Consider the following 24,136-nt stretch of genomic DNA (forward strand, 5'->3'; position numbering starts at 1 on the left):
GTTAACGAGCAAGATGCGGAGGGGGAGAGAGGGGGGGAGAGGCCGGGACCCGTCGCACTGGGGTGTGTGCAGGGGGGGGTGGGGATACTCCCCCCTCCCCCCAAAAAAAAAAAAAAAAAAAAAAAAAAATAGCGGCAGCGCGGGTTGGGGCGGGGGGGTGGTGGTGGTGCGCGCCCCGGGGAGGGGTGTCGGGCGGGGAAAGCGGCTGCACCTGCTTTAGAGGAACTATGGTAGGGCGGCCGGCGCCCGCCCCGCGCCGCCGCGCCCGCGCCGCCGCCGCCGCCGCGCCGAGCCGGACCTGAGCGCGGCGCGCACGGCCCCGGCCCGGCCCCGGGGCTGCCCGCGCTCCGCACGGCCCGGCGCCGCCCAGCAGCCGCAGCAGGGACACCGGGGCGGCGGCGGCGGCGGCGGTGGTGGTGCCGGTGCCCGGTAGCCCACCCCCCCACCCCCCGGTCCCCGCCATGCCGAGCCGCTCCTAAGCTCGCAGCCCCGCCGCGGCCGCCCCGTCGAAGTTTTGGGGAAGGGGGTCCCGGGGGGGTGGTGGTGGCGGCGGCGGCGGCGGCGGGGGGGCGGCGAGAGGCGGCGCGGCCGCATGCCCCGCCGCGGATCCCCGGCGCTCGGCGCGACCAGGTGGGTGAGAACGGAGCGGGGCGGGTGGGTGCGTGTCCCCGCCGCCGGACTGCCCCGTGCTGCTGCCGGCGGGGGGGGGGGGGAAGAATTCGGGATGCTGCCCTCCCCGGTCCCCATCCCCACCGGCAGGTGTGGGGGGTGCCGGTTGTGTATGCCACCCCCCGCCATCCTCCCCGGGAGCGCGGCGGGTCCGTGTCCCCCCCCCCCTCCCGCCCCGGCGCTCGGAAGTTTGTTGCGGCGGCCGGACAAAGGGAGCGGCGCCGCGGGGGGTGCGGGGTCCCCCTGGGGGGGGGGAGGTGTCGGTGCTCGGTGCGCACCCCGGGGAGGTGTCCCCGGCTCGGTGCGCCCGGGGAAGCCCCGGCGGCGGGCGGGCACGGGGGTCTCCGCCACCCCTCACCGCCCCCCCCGACCCCGAGGCGTTTCCGCGGCCGGCGGAGGGGAGGAGAAGGAGGGGGGGCAGCCCCCTCGGGGAGTGGGGGGGTTGGGGGAAGGGAAAGGGGAAGGGGGGGGGTCGGGCACCGGAGAACTTGCTCCGCCGCCGGGAGAGCCGCGCTGCCGGTGCCGGATCCAGACCTGCCGCTGCCCCGGCGCCGTGGGGTCCCGCCGCCCCCCGGGGTGGGGGGGTGCTGAGCACCAGGCGGGGGGGGGGGGGGCACGGCAGCCCCTGGGCTCCCTTTGTTGGTGCTTCCCATTTCCCACCCCCATTTTTCTCTTCTGCCTGGCAGTTTTGTTTTAATTCCGGCTGCTTGGGAGGGCTCGGGTGGGTTTTGGGGGGGTTTTCCCCCCAATTTCCCCCCCCTCCCCCCCGCTTAATTTTAACTCAGCCCCAGCCCCGCCGCTGGGTGCCGAGGAGCGGCCCAGCGGGTGCCATCGCCTCCTTGGAGATAAATAATTAAGTCAGCCCCAAGTTTTGAAAATACTGGGAGAAACAGCCGCCGCCGTCAACCTGCAGCCGAGCCCGGCCGTCGCTCCGGCACCCAAAATCCTGCGCCGTGTCTAAAACACTGACCCAAACTGCAAGGTGAGGGGAGAGGAGGACAAATGCACGGCTTTGGATGGAGCTGGAGGAATATTCCCAAGAAATTCCCGCAGGTTTGGATTCCGGACATGGCGGGGCAGGGGTTGGGGGGACGACTCTACGGCAGCTGCGGTGTTGCCCGTTCCCTGCGTTTTTTCGCCCAGTTGGGAAGTTGGAGAGGTTTTGGTGTGTCTTTGTTTGAGGTCGGGGATATTTGTTTTGTTTTTTTCCAAGGGTTTTGGGGGGGTCTTTAACCTCAAGACGATGCCCGCCGCCTGCGGGAGGTCTCCGCAGGCTGGGACCCTCCCGTCAGCGGCGACTAATAGTATTGGCAATAATAACAACGTGGTTTTTTTGGAAAAAAGAGTTTTTATTACGAAGCTGTCGTCTTCTGGGAGTTGAGAAATTCCCGGGCAAATCTGGTTTAGCGAAGCTGGCGGAGGCGTCGCCGGGAGCCCCGGATCAGCCTCTTTCATCCCGTTTCCACCCCGGTGTCCGCCGTCGTTGCGAGATGCTCTCCCAGCCCCAGCGCCGGCAAAGTTCGGAGATTTCTATTCTTCCCTGCTCCATCTCCCTCCTCTGCGGGATAAACAAACGCGCCTCTGTCTCCTCTCCCCGCTCCCCCTCTCCCCCGCTAAAAAAGAAAGGCGCTGCGGAAAGTGCCGCCTTAGCAGCAGATCGCTCCCAGTGTTTCTTTTGGTGGTAGGAAATCTGTTTTGAGTTGGCAGGCGCGTTTCGAAGGTGTGGATAGGAGAGAACAAGTGGAGTGTAATTGGTTTTTCTTTTTCCATTCGGGAGCGATTCTTTTTTATTTTATTTTTTTTTTTTCTTTCCCCTTTGGAAAAAAGAAAAAGAAAAAAAATAAATAAGCGACGGGCTGTCTCTCTGCCTCTCTCCCCTCCTGTGCACCTTTTAATACAAATAAAAATTTGCGTAAGGGAAAGCAGGAGTAATTCATGGGCATCTGCGAACTCCACTTTGCTCGGAGTCGTGCTCGGGAAGCGCCCGCTTTGAAGACTTGCGCTGGGATTATTTTTTTTTTTTTTGCTATTCTTAATATAGTCCTAGAGGAATTTGTGTCCGAATTCCTCCCCGGGATCACTCCTCGGCTTCGGGCGGCTCCTCCATCCCCATCGCTCTGGCTGGGAGACCGCGATACCCAGAGATTCGCCTTTTACCACACTCAGAACCAACTTAGCATCGGATTAAGACCTCACTTTTCCGCGAGCATTGTAAAGCTGTGGGGCATACAATAAAAATGTTATTAGTTTCTGTATTAAAAGGTTGGGTTGTTTTTAACCCAAACCAGAAGTCGGATTTACTTTTACAAATTTCTTCTTGTGTGTTAAAAATTTACACGAGAAACGTGTTACGCTGGAGAACAGGCATTTGATGTTAAATCAACCCAACATGTGTCTCGCCCGGGCGGTGTGACTTCCCCCCCCCCCCGCCCCCCCCGCCGGTCCCCGTGTGTTTGCGGGGACGTGTTCCCTTCCGCGCCTCCCCGGCTTCTCAAGCGTTGTGAAATCTAACTCTTAATTTAGTTTTTTGGGGTTTGGGGTTTTTTTTGGTTTTTTTGTTTTTGTTTTTGTTTTTTTTTTTAATTCCCACCCCACCTTAAAGTCCATTGAAAAATCCCCCGAGCCCCCAGGGGGGTGGGTGGATGGAGAAAATAATCAAATTTGGGAAAATTACCCTGTTTCCCCTGCTTTTTCTTTTTTGTTGTTTGTTTTCCCCCCTTGCTCCAGGTCGCTTAAATCAAACTGGGAAGGGGGGATTTTGGTGGGGGGGGGGGAAGAAGGGACAAAATTTCCTTTGCGGAGCTTTTGTCAGGGCTGCGGAGCCCTGGTGGCTCCTGCCTTTTGTGGTGGGGGCCGGGCAGGGAAGAGCTTCCGAATAATGGTCCCGAGCTGCTGTTTTGAGATGCTACCTGGTTTGGGTTTTTTTTTCTTTAAATTTTTACACACACACACCCCCCCCCCCCTCCATCCTAAGCTCCTTTTGCCGGGGTGTGTGGTGTGGATGGGGCTGGAGCATCGCTCCCGGGATAAACCCAAACCGGCTCCATCGCTCAAAGTCAGGCTTGATGGGGGGGGGGGGGAAGAAATGCGGGAGAGAAGGATTGGTGTGGAAAATCGCCCCCCCCCGCCCAGGGCTTTAACCTGTGCACCCCGGGGATGCGTCGCCCCGTGGGGTGCCGGACCCATGGGTGCCCCCCGCTTTGGGGCAGGAGGATGTGATGGAGAACGCGGTGGGGTTCGGGAGGGGGGAAGGCTGAGCAAACAGAATGAAAGGAAAGAAAATGGATTAAAGTTGCCGCTGGGGGGAAGGCGGGGAGGGGGCTGATACTCAGACCTGAGGCGGGGGGGGGAGAAATAATATAAAAAATATCTGTAAATGCCGTAAATATCTGAGACACTTCCCTGCCCTCCGGGAAAGACGGGTGACCGTGGGTTTTCCGTCCTCGTTGGAAAGGGAAGAGCAGGAAAAAAATAATAATAAATAAAAATAAATTAATCTGCGCAATGTATAAAATCAAGTGACACTAAAATATCTACTCCGGGCCCTCGCCCTTTCTCTCCTAATAACCCGGCAGGAATGCGAGTGCACTCAGTTGTGAAGTTGCTGCCCCGGAGAACCCGGGAGCTTTTCTTTTCCGCCGCTGGAGAAGGCGGGGGGCAGGGGGGGGGATGCTTTGAGTCTGCTGATGTGGGGCTGGGGGAGAGGGGCTGGCGAGGCGCTGCCGCTTTTCAGGGGGTTTATTTCCTTTTATTTTATCCCTCCCCCCCCCCGCCGCCCCCCTTTTTTTCCTCTTTTCTCGTTGGAGGGTGGACGGGGAGGGGGAGCGAGGCCGGAGGAGAGGTGTGGGGCTGGCTTGGCCTTTGTAGCAGCAAGGTGGGGGGCGAGCCGTGCCCCCGGCCGGGACGGGTTCATTCTTCCACCGGAGAAAGGCGGGAGAGCCCGGAGCTCCCCGGCTTTTCTTTTTTGCTCTTATTTAAAAGTAGTACACGTTTATGGCTCTTTGCGGCGCGTTTCAGGGTTTGGTAGCCTGAAATGTTGGGGGAGGTTCTCTTATTTGTGGAAGAGGGAGCCGGGGGGGGGGGGGAGGGTTTCCCTTCGTCCCCCCGCTTCCCTGCGGTGGTTTTGAAGCGCCGAGAGCCCCCCCGGTCATGGCCGGCAGGTGGTTTGGGGGGGATTTTGTGGGGATGCTCCCCATTGCTTGCACCCCAGTATCTCCCTGCGCGGGGTGGGGGGGGTCCCACCTCCTCCTCCTGGGGGGCCACCCTGGGTTTATCCTCCGGGGCTCCCGAAATGACCCTGTCGCCGCCTCGGCGTCACCTGCCGCGGCTGGAAGTGGAAACTTGAAATTTCCTGTCCCGTCCGCTTTGATTTCCAGCTCCTCCGGCGCGGCCGCGGGGTAACGGGGGGCAGGGGCTGGGCTGGGGGGGGGTGTCTCGGTCCTGCCCCGGGAGGGATGCGCCGTGGGCATCATCTTCCCTTCGGAGGGACAGGCTCCGAGTTAGCGGGAGGGGGAATAAAATGGGAAATGCACTTGGAAACTCATCGTTTGTCTCGGAAGATGTAAAAATCCTCCGCGTGCCGCTTCTGGAGACCGAAAACGCAGGGGTATTTTCAACCTTACTCGCTTGAAAATAAACCCAAAGGCCGTGATAATCAGGTTTGCAGCCGGTGGCCGTCGGGCTCGTGTGGGGCTGGCCCTGTTCGCCCCTCCGGGTGGCCGCGGAGGCTTTGGCCAGTAGCCCGCTCCTCTGCCCGCCGGTGGGAGAGCGGCGCGGGGAAGGGCTCGCACCCATTTCATCATCTTGCAAAACCTTCCCCCTCCCCCTGCTCGCGCTGCTGCACCTTTTAAAGTCAAATATAACTTGTAGATCGAGATAGGGCTGGGCACGGCTTGAAAAACTTCCTAATATTTCCCCCCCCCCCGCCCCCCCCCTGCTGCAAGTGTTTGTTGTATAAAACACGGCGAAAATGTTGCTTGAGAGGTTTTTTTTTTTTAAAAAAAAAAACAACTTTTCCTAATTTAAACCCCTTTTGGCAATCGCGTAGGGAAGTCTCCGTGATAAAACATGTTGCTGGCAATCAGGTTGCCCGTGACAAAAATGTGTTTGCAAGTGGAATAGCATCGGGGACAGGGAAGAATTGAGAGGCAGAGGCAGCGGAGGAGGAGAGCTGCTCCCTTCGGAGGTTGGCAGCGCGATGCCGCGGAGCAGAACGCAGCCCGTCCGCCCGCCGCGTTTTATTTTCTAAGGATCCCGCTGGAGGAGAGATGAGATGGGGGGACGGAGCCGGAGGGATGTCGCTAAGGGATGAGGATGCTGCGGCGCGGAGGTGGGCACGGGGCTGGCAGTGACGGGACCGGGATACCCCGGGAGAGGAGCCCGGCCTGCGCCAGGCACTTGGCACAGGGAGTCGGCGTCCGTTCTTCTTCTTTTCTTTTTTTTTTTTTTTTTTTAATAAGGAAAAAACCACCACAAACCCTGTGTTTGCAGTCGGCTCTGCCGAGGTCGGGTGAAGCGAGCCCGTGTCGGTGTTCGCTGGCCCCAGGCGACGCTTGCCGCCCGGCTCTCGTGCCCTGGCAAGTTGGCAAAAAGTCCTTGGCGGCGCGTTCCGGCGGAAACCCTCCTCCCGCGCCGCCCGGTCCAGACTGACAGCAAAAACACGGCTTATTTTTTAGCAAAATAGGGAGTGGAGGGTGAGGGTGACTGTGGGAGGAGGAAATTTCTCCTGGTCCCGGCGGCTCGGCTCGGCCGGGGGCTCCTGGGTGTGTTTGTTGGAAGTGAGAGGTGCCGTAATAAAACTTCTTTTGGGAAGATTAATTTTAAAACCTATGGAAACATGCGGAAAAAAAAAATATTCTTTTTAAGGTACCAAAGGAGGAAAAAGAAAGAAAATCCCATAGGGGGGCCCCAGTTTGGAGGCGATTTGGGAGGTGTTTATTCTGCTTCGTTGGCAAATCTCCTCCATGCTCCGGTGGGGGGCTGGCACCGGCCGGGAGACCGCGCAGGGGCTGGGGGGCTGTGACCCCCGAGGAGGAGGAGGAGGAAGGCCCCCGGGCGATGGGTACGTGCTCCGTGTGCGGGCTGTTTTGGCATCTCCGGCGTCTCGGGGAAGATGCCGTCCCTGGGGGGGTGTTTTTGCTCGGGCACCGATGCTCCGGTTTAAACAAACCCGGGGCTGAGCCGCTCACCCGGAGCGGGCAGTGGCGAAACTTCTTTCAACACACCTTTGCCAGGTCGTCGCTGGCGGAGCTGGGTTTATCCAGCGGGATTTGACTGCGCCGAGGCTAATAAAGGCGTAAAACACCAACGGTGCGGGCCGGGGTGGCGAGCGCTTCAGCAGGGCCAGGCGAGCATCGGGCTAGAGAGTCTTGTCAGGGGCCAGGAGCCATCGAAGCCCTGACTCTGAACCCTCCGAGTCTCAGTTTATGCCACAAATTGTAGATTTATTTATTATTTTTTTTTTAGGTGAGGGATTTTCTTTTTGCCTGCTTATGGTGAATTTGCAAGCTGGAGACTGCCCTTGATTTGTTTGCCTGTAGCGAGATGTGGATGGGGAACCACCGAGACGCTGTCACGGGCTTGGTAAAAAGATATCTTTAGGCTTAGAAAAGAGGGAGAGCGGAGGAAGGCTCGAGGTGGGTCGCTTAACGCAAAATAAAACGCGGGGACTTGTGCTCGCGAGCGAAGGACGTGCTGGGATCCCATCTCCCAGGAGCATCTCCTCCTCCTGGTGGCCCCTGGGCTTTGGTTCTCTGCCTGCAGGTTGCCCGCAGTGGGAATGTGTTTGCCCGGTGACTTTCTGCCGGTGCTGGGATGGCCGGGTGGAGGGGGTGGGGGTGGCTCACTGGTGTGCTGGGGCTTGCGCTGGGCTCGCGGCTCGGTTGGGTGCCACACGTCACGTGCCGGGATGGCGACGCGATGCGGCGGTTGGGTTGGCCACCGCGGGATGGGGGTTTGTGGCGCGGGAGATCCCGCTTCGGCCACGCGGTCCTGGGTGCTGCCGGGAGGATGCTCCTGGCTGCAGGACTGTCCCCAGACCCCGATGGGACGTGAGGTTTTGGGGAAAATTCGACTCCCGGTTTGTCCGATGGCATCACCCCCAGCCGCCAGGGGATGGAAGTGCCTGGCCGGGATGGCAGGGGACAGCAGGGGACACCTCGCTGCCTCCCAGGAAAGTGCCCCACAGCAGCACTGGCAAAAGGCCTTGGGGCTGTTTGGGACTGGGGGTGGGGGGTCCTGAGGGTGTTGGAGGAGCCACCCCCGGGGCGGGGGGGACGATTTATGGCCAGAAATACCTGCCAGAGAGAAAGTTTCTTGTTGAGCATCGGGAGTTTTCGGTTCCACTGGCCCTGGGTTGGGGCAGGGGTGGTGGGCAGAGACCTGTATTGGGGAGGGAAAAACCCTCTCCCGTGGCTCGGGGGTCCCGTGTGGTGTCACGTCCCCCCTGGGTGCCGCTTGCCAGGCCGTGTCCTGGCAGCCACCTCCCCGCAGAGCTGCGTGGCACCAGGAGCCCTTTCGCAAGGGCTGCGCTGGCTTTTGGGCTGCTGCGTCTGGAGAAGCCAACCCCAAATGTCACCCCTCCTCAGCACGGCGTAGAAGCAGCCCAGGACCCCCAAAACACCCTTTAACGACTCATAATTTTTTTTATTTCTTGGATATCTTCCCCGCCCCGCCCCCCGACGTCTCCCCGTGGAGCTCCATGCACCAGTCAAGGGGCCAGCGCTGCTGAGCATCCAGTGGTCCCACATCCCTGTCCCGGAGGCAGGAGGAGGTGGGGAGATGCTTAGTGCCACCAAGAGGGTTTCCCGGCGGGTGGCCGTCACCCAGCGGGCTGTCACTCCTTCCTCTGGAGTCCAAAGTCCCCCAGCCCATCCCTCCTGGATGCGGCCAGACCTGACGGTGGGAGGGAAATTGCCGGGAGCGCGGAGTAACTCGCATCTGGAATACAAATAGGGCATCGTTGGGCCTATTGAAAAAAAAAAAAATGGAAGAAGGAGAGAAAATAAAAGTGGGGTTGGGGGGAAAGTGTCCCGTAACTTCTGTGGCAGGAAACGTGGATTTTGAAAACGCGGATTTTGAAAACGCGGATTTTGAAAACGCGGATTTTGAAAAAGTGCTGTGCGTAGCTGAAAAAAAAAACCCTTTATTTTTCTGCGATGGATTCGGGTAGGGGCAAAACCGTGCTTGTATAAAGTGCTGTCTCCAGCTTTGCCCTTCTCCAGGGATTTTTCCAAAGTATTTACGCTTTTCCCTTTTCCTCCCCAACCTGCTTTCCCCACGGTGAAGTCGCTTCCCAACCGGAGCGATGCCACTTTTATCCTGCATCTCCGCAGGGGGGTCCTGGTGGGATGTGGTGGGTTTTGGTCTCCCCCGTCCCCATCTCCCGCTTTTCCCGTGCTTGGCTTCGGCTCCGCCGGGAGCGGGCTTTGGGGAGCCAGGCTGCGACCGCTCCGCCTGGCACAGATGTTCGCCCTTAATAAATTAAAACCGCAAAAATCGAAGTGATTTCTCGTTTGGAAAACAAAAGGGACGTTTGTCCCCTGCCGTGCGGGTAAATCTGGGGCTGGGGGGAGGAAGAAGGTCCCGCTGCTGCGTGTCCCATCGCTCCCAATTTGTCCCTGTGGTCCGAGGTGCTCCTGCCTTTCTTCTCCCCCCACAGTGGGTCCCGTTCCCACCCCTCTGACCCCCCGTGGCGCTGGGGGTGGTGGGTTTGTAGGGTGCTGCCGGGGGGGGGGGTGTCTGGGTTTGACCCATGCAGGTGGAAGGCAAGAAGCAGGTGAAGGAGAGGACTGGGCAGACTGGGACGTGCGGGGCCAGATCCTGCACCCCTGCGAGGCTGGCCGGGGTCAGAGCGGTGCTGGTTTCCCCAGAAGACCCCGACGGATGGGGGTAAAACCACTGAAACGCCCTGGGAAAGGCTCCGAAGACGCCTGCGTGGGGGGGTGTTACTGGTGCTTGGGGGTGTCCCCTCTGGAGGGGTCAGGATCAGGCGCTCGCTTCTCGGGTGCCCGCGATGCTCCGGCAGATCCTGCGTTACGGCAGCGGGGGGGTCGGGTGGTGGATGGTTTTGCACATCACGCCCGGCTGATGGAGCCCCTGGGATCGCTCGGGAGGGCTGGGGGGGGACGTGCAAGAAGGGGAGGGAAAAGGCCCCAGATGTGCACCAGGTGCAGGCGGACCTGGATGCGGGTTTTCTCGTTTTTTGGTCCCTCCTCGGAGGGTTTCTGGCAGGGAAGGGATGTGGGGGCTGCCGAGTGTGGGGCATCGCTGCCGTGTATGGGGGGGCGAGCAAGTGCCAGCCCGCGGAGGCATCTCTGTGGTCTTGGGGAAAATCTCCCCAAATTGGGGGTTTGTTGTGTATTTTGGGCAGGGAGATGCTCAGCCAATGCACTCCGGAGAAAAACAGCTAAAGGCAAATGTCCTAAAAATCCATCTTGGCCGGGATGGGGGGTGCGAGCGTGTTGGAGAAACCCCCCCAGTGAGGGGTTTCTGGCCGAGCTCCGCTCCCGTGGGGCGACACGAGGTTCGTTTCATCCCTCTTTTGCCGTCGCGACGGGCGGAAGGTCCGTGCTGAAATTTGGGTCTGAGTTTCCCCGGCTCCTCCGCTCCCCCTGGCAGCGGCGGAGTCGGGGGGCTGCAGGGACCAGCCCGGCTCCTCTTACTGGGACGGGTCCCTGGGGCCGGGCTCTGCTCGGGATGCTCCGGACTCTCCGGATGCATCGGGCAGGTCGGGGTCGGCACGGCTTTATTCAGGTTATTCATGTTTCTCCTTTTAAACCGGGTTTTTATTTATACCTCGCGTGGCCGAGCCTGCTTTTAGGGCCTTTTTCAAAATCCCTTGAAGTCTTTCCCTTGATGCTGGCGGGGCTCGAGCCCTGAACAAATGTCTTTTTTTTTTTTTTTTTTTTTTTTCCCTGGGAAGTGGAGCCACGGCTCCGAATCTGGGTCAAACTTGGGGGCTGTCGGTGCAGCCCCGTCTGCGCATCAAACGCCACCTTGTTCCCGCACCACGCGGGTACCGCACCGGCGCCGGCATCGCCTGGGCGAAAAATGAGCAGTTCCAGTGCCGGAACGATTTTCCCCTGGGTTCTAGGTTTTAAAATATTCTGATGAAAAGGCCAGTCCGTTTAGAAACGCAACGAGATAAAGTTTAATGGGTAAAATGGCTCGTTTGGGGATTGATGCTGGTTTTGGGGAAGGTCGGTGCCATCTGGTGACTCGGGTCCCTGCCGTACCGGAGCGGGGGGTGCTGCGGTGGGGAGCGTCGGGGCTGCTGGGTTTCCAGTTGGGCTGCTGCGGGAGGAGACGGCGGCCGTGCCCGTCTGTCCGGGAGAGGGATGGAGAGACGGAGCCCAGCCCTCTGCCCTCAGAGGGGACACACATCTCCTTTCGCTGCAGGACCGGTCCTTCCCGACTGCAGCGGAGATCTCCGCTGGCCATCGCTGTCGCAGATATAACTGCTCCGGGAATCGCCCTGGGGCTGGGAACAAGCTGGTTTTAGCTGGAGGTTTAAAATAATAATTGGCATTTTAAAATCCCTGGCAGATGCTGGGGGCTCGTCGCCGGGCAGGGAGGTGGGACGTGTCCCTGGGGGACTTGGTGACCTGGACTGTGTCCGCTTCGTGTCTTGCCTGATGTGATATCCCAGTGTCATTGCCTTCTCTCGCTGTAATGTGATGGTTTTTGGTCCGGGGATGTCCCGTGGGTTGGTGGCCTGGGGTGACCGGTGACGGACCCGTGTCCTGCAGCCAGTGGTCACGGAGTGCTCGCTCCCCACCCGGGAAGATGCGCTTTGGGGACGGCGGGGAGAGGGATGTCTGTGACCCTGGCTCAGCGGGAGATGCGGAAAGATGATGTGAGCTGGTTGCGGAGGATTGCGGTTCCCATCAGTGAGTCCACCCCGGGCAGGGGGTACACACATGTCGACCCCCTTTCTGCCCCAGCACCCATGGGTGCTCGCAAGTCCCCTGGGACGTGGCAGCCGAGAGCTGCAGGGCTGGGCAAGATGCGGGGTGTTACAGCTTGGAATTGGTGCATCATAAACTAATATTTTACAGAATGAGGATTATTTTTAAGGGGGGGGACACCACAATTTTTCAAGGTGCTTTGCCGTGAGGACGTATCTAACACCACACGAACAGCGATAATCCCCTGGATTTGCACGGTGATGGCTGTCCCATGCCGGCGGGAAGGTGCTGGTGGCCTCCTTGGCCACTGCAGCCTGGCCACTTGTGGCCTGGAGCATCAGCAGCCACCTCCGTGCTGCTCCTGGGGGCTTCTGCACCCCGCGGCTGGGCTTTTTCGGGAATCTCGCTGGTCTCGGGAGGCAGCATCGCCTGCTGCCTGGGATTCGGGAGGTGCAAATCGCCTCTGCCACAGGTTTGCTGCACAGCCTCTGTCGATTCGCTTCATCCTCCCATAGCTCCATCCCAATCCATAAAGCAGGGGTGCGCTGCCCGGATTCGGGAAGGTGCTGTGTCCCGACGTGCGGCGTGGTAAGGGCTGAGCTCTAGGGATGGAGAGGGCTTGGGCGCCCAGATGGATCGGCATCACCTGGGGATGACACCGAAGTGATGCTGTGGGACTAGATCACCTTCCTGGTGCTGGCGGCGGTCCAGAGGGACGCTGAAACCACGGGATGCGCTGCCATCCCGCCGGGAACGCCGGGGAAAATGCTCTTGCTGCATCCCGCAGCCGTGGGTGCGCTGGGCGAAGTGTCGCCCTGCCGGACTCCCCAGCCAAGGGTGCTGGAGGGGGATGCTCTCCCCAGGATGAGGACGTGGCAGCTGGATTGTGGCTCCTCCAGGTCACCCGGAGCAGGGGCACGGAGGGACCCTGGCGATCTCTTGGCTTCGGCACAGGGTCTGTGTGGGGAAACGCTTCCCCCAGCCGGAGGGATGCTCCGTGCCTCTCTGCTGAGCCGTACCCTCTTCCCCAGCACCCAAAATGTTAAAAGCACCTTCCCGTGGCCACCCATCGCCATTCCCGGTGTGAGACCCCGGGACAGCCCAGCCTCTCCGCTGGGCACGCCACTTCCCGGCTTTTAAGAAAGCACTGGGAGAAATTCCTCATCTTATTCCAGTCGCTTGTTCTGAGCAGAGACGTCGCGGCTGTCGGGAGCTGTGTTCGTCTTCGGGGCGGCCGTTTGCTCGGGGGCGGGGGGGGGGGTGCAGACCGGGAGGTGTTGAATCCGTGCGAGATGGAGCCGAGCTGTGCAGAAATAAAATCGGGAAGGTTGTTGGAAAGCACCGAGCCCGGCTCTGGCGGTGGCTGCGAGTCGGAGCCGGCCTCGGGTCATGCTCGCCTCTGGTTTGGATGCAGAAAAAATGGACTTCAGACCGGGAGTTTGAAAATGCCCAAGGATAGTTCTTTCCCCCCCACCGCCTTTTTTCTTCTCCCTCCTCGTGAGCAGCATAATTTCTGGATGGAAACCAGGCCTCTTCCTGCATAGAAATGGGATTTGCAGTGGAAAGCGGCGGTGTGCGCGGGGAGCGTGTTAAACAGAGCGTTTTTCTGGATGAATTTTTGCACAAACATGACGGAGTCTGGGAAAACTTGCAGCATCCGAGTTCCTCCCTCCTGTTCCGTAGGCGCCGTGACTTTCTTTTCCTCCTCTCCGGATTATTTAAAGGCCAGAAGAGACTTTTAGCAACCTCCGGCCTGACTTTGGGCAAACTCAGCTGGGAGATTTTGCTTGGGGTCTGACACGGGGGGGTTGTGTCCCAGCGCCGGGTCCCTGACACCGATGGCCCCGCCATCGCTCTTCATCCCGGTCGGGTTTGTCCCTCACCTGCTCCGGCTCATTTTTCTTCCTCCCGGGCTCTGCCCGGGCCTTTTGCAGCCTCCCCTGAAGGGATGGGGCTGGGGGGGGAGCTCCTGGAGCTTGGTTTTTATTGGTATTTAAGAGCTTTCCCCTCGTTGGGAGCCTTCCTCCACCCCGCACTGCCTTTACCGTTCCCAGGGGTGCTTCCTCCTGGGCGAGTTCGGATGTTTCCCCACATCCCTCCTCTTCCTCGCCTCCCGTGGGCCGATGATGCCCTGCGGGAGGAAGAGCCCGAGGCTCCGGTGGGCGGGTGCCTCGATGGGGGCAACGCGGCGTTCAGGCTGCGTGCCAAGGGGATGGCGGGGACGTTGCGCGTGCGAGGCGCGTTGTTGCGTGTGCCCCGGGCGGGCTGGGGGCTCTGCCGCTGGCGGGACGCTGCAGCAGAAAGGCTGGGTGTTCCCGGGATGTCCCCGCCGCGGGTGGTACCGACGGGGCAAAAAAATAATTGTGTGAGCCGGGCAGGTGGGCAGAGACTTACAGCGCGGCAGGGATTTGCTGGGAGGCGCTGGAGGAGCCTTTGCAAAATGCTGGTGCGTCCCGGCCGCTGGAGCTGGGCTGGGGAGCCGTGGCCGGGAGCACGGACGGGGGGTGTGTGCGCGTGTTTGTGTGCAAATGTGCACAATTGGGGGGGGTGTGTGCAAACGTGCGCTATGGGGGTTGTGCACGTGTGTGTGCAAGCATGTACAGCGGGGCATGTGGGCATATGTGGGTGCAGATGTGCACAACAGGGTGTGTGTGCACGTGTGTGTGTGCAGATGTGCACAACAGGGGTGTGTGTGCAGGTGTGTGTGTGTGCAGATGTGCACAACAGGGTGTGTGTGCAGGTGTGTGTGTGTGCAGATGTGCACAACAGGGGTGTGTGTGCAGGTGTGTGTGTGTGCAGATGTGCACAACAGGGGTGTGTGTGCACGTGTGTGTGTGTGCAGATGTGCACAGCAGGGTGTGTGTGCACGTGTGTGTGTGCAGATGTGCACAACAGGGGTGTGTGTGCACGTGTGTGTGTGTGCAGATGTGCACAACAGGGTGTGTGTGCACGTGTGTGTGTGCAGATGTGCACAACAGGGTGTGTGTGCAGGTGTGTGTGTGTGCAGATGTGCACAACAGGGTGTGTGTGCACGTGTGTGTTTGTGCAGATGTGCACAACAGGGGTGTGTGTGCACGTGTGTGTGTGTGCAGATGTGCACAACAGGGTGTGTGTGCACGTGTGTGTTTGTGCAGATGTGCACAACAGGGGTGTGTGTGCACGTGTGTGTGTGTGCAGATGTGCACAACAGGGTGTGTGTGCACGTGTGTGTGTGCAGATGTGCACAACAGGGTGTGTGTGCACGTGTGTGTTTGTGCAGATGTGCACAACAGGGGTGTGTGTGCACGTGTGTGTGTGTGCAGATGTGCACAACAGGGGTGTGTGTGCACGTGTGTGTGTGCAGATGTGCACAACAGGGGTGTGTGTGCAGGTGTGTGTGTGTGCAGATGTGCATAACAGTGTGTGTGTGCACAACAGGGTGTGTGTGCATGTGTGTGAGTGCGAATGCGCACAACGGGGGGGTGTGTACGTGTGTGTGTGCAGATGCGCACAACAGGGGGGTGTGTGCGTGCGTGTGTGCGAACGTGCACAACCGCAGTGTGTAGGCACGTGTGCGTGTGCAAACTTGCACCGTGGGGGTGTGCGTGTGTGTGTGCAAATGTGCACGTGTGTGTGCAGGCATACAGCAGGGGATGTGTGTGTGCAAATGCGCACAGTGGGGGGGTGTGGGCACGCATGCGTGCGCAAATGTGCACAGTGGGGGGGTGTGGGCACGCGTGTGTGCGCAAACATACACAACAGCAGCGTGTATGCACGTGTGCGCGCGCAGACGTGCGCTATGTGGTTGTGCGCATGTGTGTGTGCAAATGTGCACAATGTGTGTGCGCAGGTGTGTGTGTGCAAATGTACAACGGGGGAATGTGTGCACGGGTGTGTGTGCACATGTGCACAACGAGGTGTGTGGGGGTGTGTGTGCAAATGTGCACAACGGGGTGTGTGGGCGTGGGGGTGTGTGCAAACGTGCACTATGGGGGGTGTGCATGTGTGTGTGCAAACGTGCACTGTGGGGGTGTGTGGGGGTGGGTGTGCAAACGTGCACAACGGGGGGGGTGTGCATGTGCGTGTCTGCAGATGTGCACGAGGGGGGGGGTGTGTGCACACGTGTGTGTGTGCAAACGTACAACGTGTGTGTGTGCAAACATGTACAAGGTGTGTGCGTGCGCAAACGTGCACAACGGGGGTGTGCGGGCACAAGTTGTGTGTGCAGACGTGCACAGCGTGTGTGTGCACACGTGTGTGTGTGTGTACGTGTGTGTGTGTGTGCACACGTGTGCACCGTGGTCCGTCCGTGCTGTGCCGGTCCCTGCAGCTGCCGCCGCCGGGCTGGGCTTTGGCTGCAGGTCTGTCCCCCGCCAGCCGTGGGGGGTGCTTTTCACTATTTCAGTAGGATTTGGGGGGGTGTGTGTGTGGGTGGGTGTGTGTGTGTGTGTGTTCGTACCTCAAAGCCCCCGTCCCGTGTGGAACTCGCTCTCGACGGCGACTTCTGCGCGTGGGGAAATCACAAATCACACGTTCTTCCTCCCGGGTTTTTTTTTCTTTTTTCCTTTCTTTTTTTTTCCTGGGAGTTTGGAGAATTTATTTTTTTTTTTTTTTGTTCCCCATGAATTATTTTTTTTTTTCCCCACCCTATTCATTATCATTTTTGTTAATTAGATTGTGACGGGGAACGCTCTCTATTCAAAAAGAAGAACCTCTGAGATGTGTTTTTACAAGTGCTGGGTGCGTTTCGGGGCGAGGGGGGGGGGGGTGGGGGGGGGAGAGCAAAGATGCTTGAAAGAAATCATTTTAAAAATAATTTCTTCATAAAGCTCTTTAAAAAGAAAAACCCAGGTCCCCTTCCCCCACCGCGGCCACCTCCCCTCGGCCCCCCCCTAATTAAACGATTTGAATTTTCACGTTAACCGCTTGGTGCTTCCTCGGCGCCTCAGATGATTAGAAAGGGATATTCATTTATGCCTTTTAAACGCCGCCCCGATTAAAATCAGAGAGATTTTTTCCTTCATCAAAATCTAACATCCTTGAAAAATTAATTTGATGCCTCTTGTTATCAATTAATTGAATCTCGTTGGGAGAGAGGCTCGTGCGGCGGGTGGTTGGAGCTGGCCCTTCTCTTCTTAGTTGCTTTCCCCCCTCTCTTCCCCTGCTGCTGCTTCCAAACACTGTGACATTATAAAACTCTTGCCTTTTTTTTTTCTTTTTTTTTCTTTTTTTTTTTTAATATATATTATTTTTACTCATCTCATAAAATAAATGAATAAAACTTGGGCTCTCTTCCCACCCTCCTCCCCCACTCCCTTGAGTTCCTCTTGTATGAAAGACCCTTTTTTTTTTTTTTCCTCCCCCTTTCCTTTCTCTCATCCCTCTTTCCTATAACTTCGGGGGAGAGAAAGAAAGTTGGGGCTTTAGCAATTTCTTGGCGTAGCAAAGCGGCCAGGGTCCGTCTTTCTTCCTTTCTTTAATGGGGGATATTGGATAGTTCATTTGAATCTCCCTCTTTTCAATTAAAAGCGCGCGGCTCCTTCTCTTCAAGCCGCTCTATTCTCCTCCTCTGGCTCGGCAGCCGGAGAAGCGATTTTTTTCCTTTCTTTAATATTGCGACTCTTTCCCCCGAGATGGGCTGCCTGCGTCTTTTTTTTTTTTTTTTTTTAATAGAGTTTTTCTCCCTCTATTAAACTTTTCCAATCTTCGTCCCTTTATTTTTTATTTTTTTTTTTTGCCTTCCCACCTCTTTTAACAAAAAAAAAAAAAAGAGAGAGAGGAAAAGTTATAAAATTTAAAGAACTGGGTCATTCAGGAAGTTATTGAAGTAACTTAAAAAAAAATAGGCGTTCGCTTCATTTCTGCTCTCCTTGGAGTGAATCTACCCGGTCGCTTCGAGATCCAGGCTCTTCCGTGGTGCCGCCGTTGTTTATGTCCCGTCGTGGATTTGGGGCTGGGGATTTGGGGGGAGTTTGGCGATGACTCAAGCGGGTGCCGAGGTGCTTTGGTTTTCTTGGAAGAGTGGATCCGTGTCGGACACCGGTCGGTGCCTGCGATGGAGGGGGGGTGTTTCCTCCATGGGCGCCCCATGGCTGATGGGGGATGGATCCCCCCCATCCGGAGCCCTGGGCAAGGGGTGATTTGATGCCAGGGCCACCGGCGCAGGCGTCCCCTCCCCATGCCATGCGCTGTCCCCTCCCCGTGCCACGCGCTGTCCCATCCCCCATTGCGGCGAGGGGTTTTTTTTTGTGCCAAGTTGGATTTGGGGTCCTACAGGTGAGAGAGGCCGTTGCCCGTTTCCAGCCCTGTCTGCCCTCGCTCGGGTCCCTCTTCTGCTCCTGCGGGGGTGCCCACGGATTTTGGGGGTGCTCTGTGTGGGGCTGTGTCTGCACTTCAGAGGAGTTTTCCTTTGGATTCCCATTTGGAACACATTGGGCGGAGGGAAAGCAAGTTTTTTTGGGGGGATGAGAAATTGGGTTGTGCTTTAACCTCTTTCCCTGCTGCCAGGGCTGGATCCTGGCACTGCGGTGGCAGGCGTAGCTCCACGGGGGCTTCCTGGAGTTTGGGCTTTGCCTCCCAGCAGTGGCATCTGCTGGGATGTGGGTGCTGGACAGGCACCCTGACTTATATGGATACTGGACCAGCACCCAATCCCGCAGGATGCTGGACCAGCACCCGAGACCCACAGGGATGCTGGACTGGCACCCTGATCCATGGGGATGCTGGACCGGCATCCCAGACCCACGGGGATGCTGGACTGGCACCCTGATCCACGGGGATGCTGGACTGGCACCCTGATCCATGGGGATGCTGGACCGGCATCCCAGACCCACAGGGATGCTGGCCCAGCACCCTGATCCATGGGGATGACGGACCGGCATCCCAGACCCATGGGGATGCTGGCCCGGCACCCTGATCCACGGGGATGCTGGATGAGCGTCCCATACCCACGGGGATGCTGGACCAGTACCCAGTCACTGCAGGGATGCTGGACCAGCACCCCGATCCATTGGGATGCTGGACCAGCACCCCAGCCCCGCAGGGATGCTCCAGCATGGCAGTGGTGAGCCATAGTGGGTACACCCACCCAGCCAGCACCCACCGAGGGTGCTGCCCTGCTCGGGGTCCCCCCTGGGCCCACACATGCGGCTCCCGAGCAGCGAGGCAGGAGCCCCCGTGCGCCACGTCACTATTTAATTAGAAGTCCCTGATTAACAAAACTTGGCGTTCGGCTTCCTCCTGCCCTCATCTTTCCTGGCTCCGAATCAATGGCTTTGATATGCTAATTAGGGAGTAATTTAATTTCAAAAGGCCGCAATTAACAAGGGTGTTGTGGACATGCTGTAGTTAAGCGGCGTAATCTAATTTGCATTAGTAACAAGCAGGGACTAATTAGAAGCTTAATTAGACACTTAGACGGCTCTTGTGTTTACTTTCTTAATGAGATGGAGTGGGGCTCTTTTTTTTTTATTATTTTTTTTAATCTTTTCAAGAGCACAGCAAGGGAACGCAGGATGGAGCAGCGGCCCCGGTGCCCGGCACGTGCCCAGCACCCCCTCGGCACCGTCCGGCACCGTCCGTCCATCCCTGCATCCGTGCCGGAAGGGATTTTCTTTTCCTTGAAGCTTGGCAGGGAACGGGAGATGCGCCAGCCAGCCGTCGGCATCTCCGGAGCTTCAGGATGGTGCGCTGGGGTGGGCACCGAGGGTCTCCTGTGGGGTTGGCTACGGCTGGCGTGTCCTCGATGCTCTGGAGAGCAAAGGATGCTCCAGAGAGCAAAGGATGCTTCCGCAGGAGACGTGTTTCGGAGAGGTGGGCTCGTCGGGACGCAAGCAGTAAGTGCCACATCCTGCTGACCGACACGGCACGGTCCCGGTGGCTTCCCTCGTTGGTGGTGCTCACGCTTCCAGGTGATCTCCCGGCTCTTTGAATGGCGTGACCCACCTTTTTGGGGAGAAAAACCTGGCTGTGGTTGTTCTCGCTTGATTTCCACGTAGCGGCAAATGCTCGCCGCTGCCTGAGGGTTGCCGGTGGCCGCCGGGGTGGCGATGGCGTGGCGGTGGGCAGGCGCGGAGAGCCGCAGGGGGCGAAGGTCTCCCCGCCGGCCAGGGCCAGCGCCCGCAGGTTGGTTCTTCGCAAAGAAGTTGCTGGGAGCGAGATGAAAGTGGGAGATGAAAGTGCCCAGAGGTGAGATCCCATTAAAGCGGTGCCCAGGCTTAGCCAGTCCTTGGTTCCTTAAATCTCTTCTAATTTACAGTAATGCTCCAGATTCGTTTCAGCTCCCCCAGACTTTTATTTTAATCCCCTTTCCACATTTCCATGTGTTTATGTGTTAATTAAAGGGTAAAAAGCCACTCTCCGAGCAATCCCGGCTGCCGCTTCTCTTCAAGCCGAAGCCTTTTAAGATTAGCCAGCCGCTTCCTAAAGCCTCGGCGGTGCCGGAGCCGGAGGGGCAGGGATCTGGAGGAGCGGGGATCCATACGAGCAGGGATCCGGAGGGGCAGGGATCCGGATGAGCAGGTCACTCAACTTTCCATAGCTGGGAGCAGATCCGGTGCCTGGGATCCAGCTTCCCCTATTCCTCACCTCCCAGCCGTGCAGAGGAGTATCCCGTGGAAATTCCGACGGCTTTGGGTGGGATTTGCTCAGTCCGTGCTCCTCCGTCACCTACCGGTACCCGCAGGAGAGGCTGTTGGGGGGAGAGCCCTCGCCGTGCCGTGGGGCAGCCCCCTGCTCCCCTCCGGGTCCTGCCGAGGCTGGAGCTGGAAGGAAGGGTCTGGAAAACAGCTTTGGGGCTGGGATGTGGTGGGAAGGGTGGAAAAAGCCTCTGGAGCATCGTGGTAGCAGGTTGCTCATAAACGCGTGGTGTCACCTGTGCTGTGCCTTATGAAATGCGGTTGGGCACCGGGGACTTTCTCAGTTGACGGAGACGTGGGGGGAAGCGTTTTTCCCACCAGTGTTTCCCACTGGCCATCCCCCATCCCTCCTGGGTGGTGGTTTCGAGCTGGGGATGCTCTTTGGGTTTGCGTATAGGGAAACTGAGGCCAAGGGGCAGCTGGTGGCATGGGGATGGGGATGGGGACAGGGACCCGCTGGCAGGAGGGACGCGATGCAGGGTCCATACACAGCCCCAGTCCTGCCGGCAGCCCGCGAAGGGCAGCCCAAAGTTACGGAGCCCTTGAGGACCGCGGTATTGAGGATGTTTAAAAATCGGAGAAGCGGCTAAAATAGGTGTTCGGGCAGTCGGTCCTTAGGAGCTCATGGCCTTGGCTGTACCTGTTCCTGCGTGTCCCGGGGGCTGAGAAGCGCCATTTAGATTTTCACGGCCGTGGAGCTGAATGGGATGGAGAAGCGGCATCGCTTCGGGTGGGTCTGGGCGCCCCAAAATTCCTGGGGAGCTTTTGGGGAGGAGTCGCTCCGTAAATGCTTCGTCTCCTCTTCCCGCTCCTAAAGACCCCGCGTCCTTGGGTGTAAAGCTTTGCTTCGAGTTTTCTGGTGTGTTTGTCCTCCCCTTTCTGCCGGGGCTCGGAAAGGCTCCGTGGCGATGCCGGGCTCCGTGGCGATGCCGGGCTCCGTGGCACACACGTGTTGCTCCCGCGGGACCCCAGGCAGTGCGGCACACGCGTGTCGGGCACACGTGTGTCGGGAACCGTGTCCAACAGCCTGGCCAGCTGATCTGCACCCTCCCTGGCAGGGAAGCTCTGGGCATCCATCAGTCTGTTAATTGCGCTAATTAGAGAGTGTGGAGGTGTTAATTGGAAAACCCTGGTATCGTGCCTGTTTGGGGGGGGGCGGAATGTCAATAAAAATGAATTGATGACTTGGCGTGGCGCGCGCGCTTCACAGGTTAGCGGCAAGTCAGGGGATGTCAAGGAAATGTTACTGCTCCGATGATGAAGCAATTGTTAATTAAAAAGCAACGGTAATTAATATACTCTCATTGCCATATGGTACTGCTAAAGGCAGGGGGATTCTTTGCTCCGTTTGTAATTCTCTGTTTCCTTTTCTTTGTCCTGCGAAAGGTGCACGTTTAAGTAAAAAGGGGGGGTGGGGGGGGTGGGGGAGGCAGAGTGCTTATTCAGTGAAGTGATTTTTGAGTCTGAAATGGTAATTAGCAATCCATTTGCACAGCTTCTGTTGCTCATTGCCATTAGAGGGGTCTCCTCCCCTCCCCTTTTAACTAAAACCATCCTTTTCTACCTCATTGGGGGTGTTGTATCTTCTGCGGTGACTGTCTGGGCACGGTCCCTGCCTTTATGCCTAGGGGAAGGTCTCATCCCGGTTAGACCCTCTGGATGCCAGGGTACGGAGAATCCCTAAAATATTGGACCGTTTTGAACTAAAATAGATGAAAAGCTGGGGCTGGGGTGCTGCAGAGCCCTCCCGTCGGTGCGCGGGGATGCCCGTGTGCTGCAGTGCTTGCAGCCGGGGTTTTGCTCTTCCCAACGCGGCTTCAGCCATCCCGGATCAGCCCCGGCTGGAAAAGGCACTCATTCCTAATTTAAATCGACTTTATAACATCGTAGACACTGGCTTCATTTCTTTTTTTTTCTTTTTCTTTTTTTTTTTCCCCCTGTAAGGTTTTGTAAAACTTTTATACGAATGGAAATATTTTCATTATTATTATTACTTTCTTTTATGACTTCCCTTGCAGCGTTGGGAACCCAGACGCACCAGCATCCCAGTAGGGTTTGCGAACGGGAAGTCGGTTTTTTACTAGACTTGGAGAGGGAACCCAACTGGCCCCGTGTCCCGGGCTGCGGGAATCACCCAGCTGGACCCCAGCGCCGCTTCATCTGCTCCAGCATCCTGCCTCTGGCAGGGGCCGGCAGAGCAAGCCCCCGGCTACAGCTCCTCCACCAGAAGAGATTTCCTCCTAATTCCCAATAGTTAAGCTTCAGTTTATGCCCCGAAGCCAGGAAAGTTTTATATCCTTTCCAAAAACATTTTTTTTTCCTTTTTTTTTTTTTTTTTTTCCTTTTTTAATACTTCCTGTTGTAACTCTGGATATTCTTGGTCTCCATATAAAAGTCAAGTCCTTTTTTTTCTTTTCTGGTGGTGGCGATGCCTTGCGTCTGCCGGACACGGGCAGAGCCGGGCTTTCCCCGCGGGACCCAAGCACGGAGCAGTCGGCACAATTTCGGAAGGAAAATGAGAAAAGTAACGGCAATCATCATTTAATATTCCTGCAGGCTCTTGGTTGACGTCTGAGGGAGGATGGAGCAAATGGAGTTTTCGAGGGGAAAAGGCGTTTTGTTTCTTCCAGCTTTTTTTGCTCCTAGCGCAGCGTCCGTAGGCAAGCATCCCATCCTTTCCCGATCCTTTCTGGGGAAGATGCTCCAACCGGGCTGTGGTCTCATCCCGGCTCCCACCCCGGCGTCCCGGCTCCTGCGCTTCCAACAAAGCCAAAACCCAATAATCCCGTTAACCTTGAACTCTCCGGCGGCCACCGGTGTGTCACCCTGCGCGGGTTTGGCAGTGCCAGGACGGCGGGAGGGAGCCGGCAGCTCCACATGGGAATTAATGTCAGTCATATACCCCGCGGAAATGACTTCTGAAATGCATATAATCTCAAACATGCAAATGAGAAGCTTGCTTCACCCTGTTTAATATGAATGATCAGCTTCTGAATAGCTATTATTACACGCCACATTTCAGCAATTATGTCGTTCGCGGTTTGTCTTTCTGTCTTTTGGGGCGGGGAGGGGGGAAAATGGGGGGGGAAAAAAAAAGAGAAGAAAAAGGGAGAAGCAGTATTTCTTCTCCCCGGCCCTCTTTCTTTCTTTCCCTCCTGTCTGAAACTCGCTGGTCGGCTGCGAGCGGTGATGGATGAACGCTGATCCCGCTCCGGGGAAGGAGTGGGATTGAATGGGATAAAACTGTGTCCTGCGCTTTTCCAGGGAGCAAAGTGGGTGTTGGGAAGGGGGGGAGAGACCCTCAGCTCCGGTGGGGCTTTCGGTGTCCCCAACCCGCGCTGTCGGGGCTGGACGCGGCCCCGGGGGGGCTCGGCAGCAGCAGGGGGCGATGCTGGTTGCGGGGGGTGGTTTTCCCTCCGGTGCCGTCCCGGATCCAGGAGTTTCCCCTGGAAAGGGCACGGACCCTCAGGTTTACAGCTCACGACCTGCCCCCTCATCGCAGCCAACTGAGCAAAGACGCCGCATCTCCTGGCTTTGAAACCAACCCTGGAGCTCTTGGGGAGTCCCCCCCCTCGCCCCTCTGCCTTAATGTCAATAGCGTTTCACGCTCGGGGGGGTAAGGGATGCTCTTGGCACCCAGCCCCCTGCAGCCGGCCACATGTTGGGGTGTGAGAAGCTTTTCCAGCCTGTGTCTCACCCGGTGCCCTGGTCCCCCAGCTCGGCGCGGTGCCTCGGGAGCTCGTGTTGGCCGAAGGCAGCTCCGGATGGCAGCCAAGACTACCGGCACCCCCCGGCTCTGCTCCCGGCATTGCTGCGGCACCCAGGGGCACCCGGGACCTGGGGAAGAGCCGCCACCTCCGGGTGGTTCTGCCCCTGTGCCCTGGGTGTAAGAGGAGAGTTTACAGGGATAAAACCCGTCCACGAAGGAGAAGTGGTTTTGCTCTT

At 58.0% G+C, this 24,136-nt stretch overlaps 1 protein-coding gene across 2 annotated transcripts in view; it reads left to right on the forward strand.

Annotated features, from left to right (window-relative positions):
• The first annotated feature begins 292 nt into the window (after positions 1-292).
• Positions 293-24,136, forward strand: part of FOXP4 (forkhead box P4) — a 66,139-nt gene continuing 42,295 nt past the window's right edge. For both annotated transcript variants that reach the window (XM_074564316.1, XM_074564317.1), the window contains exon 1: positions 293-630. The gene's annotated coding sequence lies outside the window, so the exon portion shown is untranslated. The remainder of the gene's footprint in view (positions 631-24,136) is intronic.

The sequence above is a fragment of the Larus michahellis genome, chromosome 21, assembly GCF_964199755.1.
Source record: "Larus michahellis chromosome 21, bLarMic1.1, whole genome shotgun sequence".
NCBI lineage: Eukaryota > Metazoa > Chordata > Aves > Charadriiformes > Laridae > Larus > Larus michahellis.